General features: G+C 38.9%; 1 non-coding gene across 1 annotated transcript; it reads right to left on the bottom strand.

Annotated features, from left to right (window-relative positions):
- Nucleotides 1-3361: 3361 nt before the first annotated feature.
- On the bottom strand, nucleotides 3362-3468 carry LOC112505272. The gene has a single exon (XR_003068371.1). It is a non-coding gene; the product is annotated as a small nucleolar RNA R71 (small nucleolar RNA).
- Nucleotides 3469-6035: the final 2567 nt, after the last annotated feature.

Here is a 6035-nt window from a genome sequence, read left to right as displayed (position 1 = left end):
AAATGAACCATTCAGAACACGTCAACTTGAATGATATGGGAATACACTCGAGAGGGTGATTTTTAACAAAAAGAATTGTTTATCCATATATTTTGAAGACACCATTTGTCACTTTCACTGGTCTGGATACCTCATAGAGATATGGGTTGAAAGCTATAATATCAGTGCATTGGTGAAATAATAAGATTTATATTTTCAAAACAATCAACAACCTAAAAAAAAGTATTTCCCCAAATCTTTATGAAATCAACAACACCCAAGGTGCAATGAATCCCAAATAAACACCAATACAGGTAATAAATCATAAGAAAGCATTTAAATACTCAGATCAAGATATTTTTGGCATGTATATAATTTTCAAGCAACTTAAACCTCACATTTCTAGGTTAAATTAAACCTGTATTCAAATATAAAATCTAGCTTCCAAAAGTGAAAAGTTGAGATCCACAAGCAAAACTTCTCAAGACAACCATCCAAGCCAAAACAACACCAAATGTTAACACAATATTCAAACTTACAAAGATCTCCAAAACTAGATCTCAAAATACCCAAAAATCTTAGCTTTTCAAGATCTTCATTTGCCACAAAAAGCGACCCCCAAAGCCAAAATCGTCGAAAATGAGAGAAAAGGGGAGAAGGTGGGACAAAATGGGAAGAACTCTAGAAAATCGCCCCTATTAAGCCACCATAGGGTCTACATGACCTTACTCACCACCCTAGGTTATGTGACAGGGTCACACACATCTCCCCTCGGAGCCTAGTGCTTAACGCGACTTTGGTCACAATAAAGACCATGGGCCAAGCCTCCTAGGCCAATGTTCGAGCCACGACTCTATGCACCCTAAGGTTGCAGCTAGGTCGTATGGGCCCATTTTTCATGTGAAAGTGACGTTTTCAATCCCTGAATATGCATAAGTTGATTACGACCACAATACTATACGTAATACAGAGTTCCACCATAAGCAAATTACAAACGGTGAAAGCTACACCACATTTTTTTTAATTTATGGTAGCAAGACCTTGACTATGGTTGATGTTAAGATGGATGATAAGCATGGTTTATTACATGCTTAAAGTACCCATTTCCTTTGTTTAATAGGTAGATTTTCCTAGTTTATCCCAACCTTGAGTCATTTTTACTTCCTTATTTTCCATTTATTATGCTTGGAGCTAAATGTGGTGATGGATTTGTTTTACAACAACTTGGGGGTAGATGACAATTTTTGACTCACAAATACTGCACTATGATGCTGCAGCATTCCAGCAGCATTGGCCTGATCTGGTTCGGCTTTTTGGAGAAGTGCTTAATAGTTCAGCCATTGTCAAGAAGGAAGTCTTAGCTGAAGGAACCGTCGTTTTTGCCCTCAAATAACTGGTGAAAAGGACATGAGAAGACTTTGTGGATGACCTTTTGTGATGGAGATGATGCCTCTTTTCCTAGTCCCTTCATGTGTACCTTCACCCCTTTTCATGTTTTTGTCTTTAGTTGAAATTGTGTGTATAAAAGAGGGCCTTGGGTGCCTCTTTAGATCATCCTTGAACCATCTAATCTTTATCTTTGGTTCCAAAAACTCTCTCAAGTTTCTTAGTTTTATATTTATGCATGCTTTTAAGTTTTTATTTAAATATTGTTCTTCGTCTTGAGGTGCTGTAGCATTATCAGTCATTTACATTCATGTCTTTACTTTATGTCATTTATTTATGTCATTTACTTTCCGTAATGAGTAGCTAATTCCTTTAGCTCGGGTGTAGGGTAAAGGGTGAAATGTTAAACCGAATGAAAGTGGACGTTGTTTCGCAATAACAATGTTCCACTATTTCATTCAAGTTTTATAAAACCAAGCACACTTCTTGACAAGTTGATCACTTTGAACGTGTTAAAGTGCCATGGATTTAGAGATAAGCTATTGATAAGCACGTCAGCTTGAATGATATAAGAGGTAGACTTGAGAAAGTTACCGACAAGGAGACTTGTCATTTATGTTGTTCAAACTTAACTCCCGACGGGTTGGTCACTCTCTAAAAGTGTCAAAGTGTGATAGCTTCAGAGATGAACTATCAAGAACACGCCAACTTGAATGATATGAGAATCGGCCCGAAAGAGTGATTTTTAACAAAGAGATTTGTTTAGCCATATATCTTGAAGACACCATTTTGTTGTTATCCCTGGTCTGAACACCACAAAGAGATATGGGTGCTAAGCTATAATATAGTGCAAAGGTGAAGTCCGAGAGGAATACCTTCAAGATAGATGGTGGAACTAGTTCTTCTACAGTTTTGTCTGCTGGATTTTGTGTTTACATTTCACCCCAAATCTTACACCCGTGCTACCTTTATTATTCTGTTATATTATCTTTGTTAACCTCAGATTTAACCTGAAGTCTTCATTTTCGTCATCTAAAATCTTTTTCTTTTATTGGACTCTTATTTAACTTTTGCTACAATCTCCCTGGACGATAATCCTGTACTTGTACCACTTTATTACTTGGAAAGACGATATTGAACCATATTGTATACTTGCTTTGTGGCCCAATTCTTTAGTCTAAAAGGTGTTAGAAATAAACCGACCAAGTTTTTGGCGCCGCTGCCGGGGATTGGCAAGCTAAAAGTTTTCTTTTGAGTAAAGTAAAAGATTTGATTTTTCTAGTACCGTTTTAATCATCTTGAAAGTGGTGTATGCCAAGAAGACATCGCGGGGAATTTTTCGAAATTGATCCAGATATTGAGAGAACGCTTCACCATAGAAGGAGGGCTCAAAGAGCATTTCTTGCTTTACTCCCTCCCAACATGGAGTTGCCTCCCATCATTCCAGAAATACCACATTTGGAAAATCAACCGCCAGTTTTTGGGCAAATACCACCGTTCCCTAATTTTCAACAAGGACACCCACATAATGATAATGATAATGATAATAATTTGGACACAAAATCGGACCATAATGAGCAACAAAGGACAAAGACTCCGAACATCATTAATCTGGCAAATTCCAAAAATGAAAGGATCATGGATTATGCTATCCCAGATTTTGAGCAATTAAATTTTGGGATAGTTAGACCACATATGACCGCTCTCCATTTCGAACTAAAACTGATAATGTGTCACATGTTGCAAACAAATGGCCAATTTGCCGGACTGCCCTCAGAGGACCCACATTCTCATTTAAAGTCTTTTATAGAAATCACAGATGCCTTCCTGATCCCGGGAGTGTCCAATGACGCTCTCAGACTCACTTTATTTCCATTTTCATTGAGGGATCGGGCAAAAGCATGATTTAACTCTTTAACACCGGGATCTGTGCCGTCATGGAGTAACATGGCAGAAATTTTTTTTGCAAAAATATTTCCCACCAACAAGGAACGCTAAGTCCAGAAACGAAATCTATCTTTTTAAACAACTGGATGATGAAGTTGTTCCTGACGCGTGGGAAAGGTTCAAAGAGCTGTTGAGGAAATGCCCACACCATGGCATTTCGTACTGTATTCAACTTGAGATGTTTTACAATGGGTTAAGTCCCATGGAAAAACAAATGCTCGACGCGACTGCAGGCGGAGCCTTTACAGCCAGTACCTATAATGAGGGATATGAGATCCTGGAAAAGATATCAGCAAACAATGGCATTGGGCAGACCCACGTGCCCAGCCACAGAAAAATACTGCTGGAATATATGAGGTGGATGCATATACTACATTAACAGCTCAGCTCACCTCCATCACCAATTTATTGAAAAATTTAACTTCTGGTCAGGGAGTACAGCAAGTTGCTAACACATCTGTTCCAACAGTCCTATCTGTGCAATGTGTGTGTTGTGGTGGGGATCATTCATATGAACATTGTACTCATAATTCTGAATCAGTAAATTATGTTCAAAATAGATCTAATCCCTATTCTAACTCATATAATGCCAGTTGGAGACAACACCTGAACTTTCTTGGAACAGTCCCAGTCTTAATCCACCAATCCATAAGCAACAATGAACTTCTAATTTTCAACCACAACATCATGCAAATAGTTCTAACTCTCAGAACCACCAACAAAGTTTTCAGAATTCTTAACCACATTTTCAGACCAAACTTCCTCCATAGGCAGAATCATCATCTTCTTTGGAAGCGATGATAAAAGGGCTTTTAGCACATGCTCAAACCCAAAATCAAGCTTTGATAAATCAACAAAGTGCTGCCATCAGGAATTTAGAGACTCAGGTTAGTCAACTTGCGCTTAACCAGAGTAGTCGAGCCCTTGGTACCTTGTCCAGTAATACAGAAGTCCCCAGAGATCTAGGAAAGGAGCATGAGAAAGTAGTGACTCTTAGGAGTGGGAAGGAGTTGACAGAAAAAGTGCAAAAAGATAGTACGCCAAGACTGTCAGAAACTAGTGATCCAGTATCGGTCCCTGTCAAAGAAGGACCGATCCCACCTCTAGAAAAGCAAACATCTGAGATCACCACTCTTGTTAGATCAGACTTCCCTTTACATTTTCCTGAGGGTACTCTGAAAAAGTCAGAAGGAACTGAGGTTGTAGAGACCCCTAAGCTTGATACCAAGAGTCCTTCTGGACCACCAAAGAGCACCACAAGGACTCAGGGAATTCAAAATCCATCTTGCTCAACACCTCCAAGCAAGAACGTGATAAAACCAATCCCTCCTTATGTTCCTTACCCCTAAAGGTTGAGGAATCAGAAAGAGGAATTGCATTTTAAGAAATTCTTGGATGTGTTTAAAGAATTGCACATCAACATACTCCTTGCTGAGGCAATTGAGCAAATGCCTAGTTATGCTAAGTTTTTGAAGGATATCTTAAGCAAGAAGAAGAAGTTGACTGAGTACGAGACTGTAGCTCTTACCGAAGGATGTAGTGCACTTTTGACCAATAGCATACCCCCTAAGCTTAAAGATCCAGGGAGTTTTACCATTCCTTGTTCAATAGAAGGGAAGGAGATAAGGAAAGCCCTATGTGACTTAGGAGCTAGTATTAACCTCATGCCTTTGTCTGTCTTTAACACCTTAGGCATAGGAGAGGCTAGACCTACCACAGTTACACTCCAGTTGGCAAATAAGTCCATTGCATACCCTAAGGGAAAGATAGAAGATGTGTTGGTACAGGTTGATAAGTTCATATTTTTGGTAGATTTCATCATACTAGATTTTGAGGCTGATAAAGACATTCCGATTATCTTAGGAAGACCTTTCTTAGCCATCGAAGAACTTTGATAGATGTTCAGAAAGGAGAGTTGACCATGAGGCTTCAAGACCAAAAGGTCACATTTAATGTCTTCAACTCCTTAAAATACCCTGATTATCTGGAAGAGTGTTCGGGCATAGCTGAAATAGAAGAAGAGGTTGTTAAAGAAGGAATTCAGGAAAACCTTAAGTTAGAAGAAGAGAGTGTAGAGGAATTAGAAGAAGAGATAGTTTGAGGAAGTAGAGGCAATAGGAAATGATTTTGTGCCAGTAGAAGTGTCAGCTTTTGAACTTTTGGAGAATAATGAGCAAAAAGACTTCACCCCGTCCATAGTATCACCACCAAACCTGGAGTTGAAGCAACTCCCATCCCATCTGAAATAAGCTTTTCTAGGAGAAGAAGGCAAATTGCCTATCATTATCTCATCTACCCTAGACTTGCATCATGAGAAGAAACTTGTGGATATGTTGAAAATGCACAAAAAGGCTTTAGGATGGACCATTGCTGACCTTAAAGGGATTAGTCCCTCAAATTTTCAACATAAGATCATCTTAGAGGACAAAAATTTCACATTCATAGAACCTCAAAGAAGGCTGAATCCTGTCATGAAAGAGGTAGTAAAAAAGAGATTTTGAAATGGTTAGATGCAGGAATTATCTTCCCGATAGCCAGTTCTTGGGTTAGCCTGGTCCAGCGTGTTCCCAAGAAAGGAGGGTTCACAGTCATCACAAATAAAAAAATGAACTTATCCCCACCAGAGTTGTCTCCGGTTGGATAATATGCATAGACTATAGGAGGCTAAACAAGGCTACTCACAAAGACCATTTTCTGCTACCTTTCATTGATCAAATGTTGGA

Source organism: Cynara cardunculus, unplaced genomic scaffold (assembly GCF_001531365.2).
Source record: "Cynara cardunculus var. scolymus isolate 2C unplaced genomic scaffold, CcrdV1 Un_Scaffold_9423, whole genome shotgun sequence".
Lineage (NCBI taxonomy): Eukaryota > Viridiplantae > Streptophyta > Magnoliopsida > Asterales > Asteraceae > Cynara > Cynara cardunculus.
The sequence above is the reverse complement of the archived record's forward strand: the minus strand, read 5'-3'. Positions and strand labels throughout refer to the sequence as shown.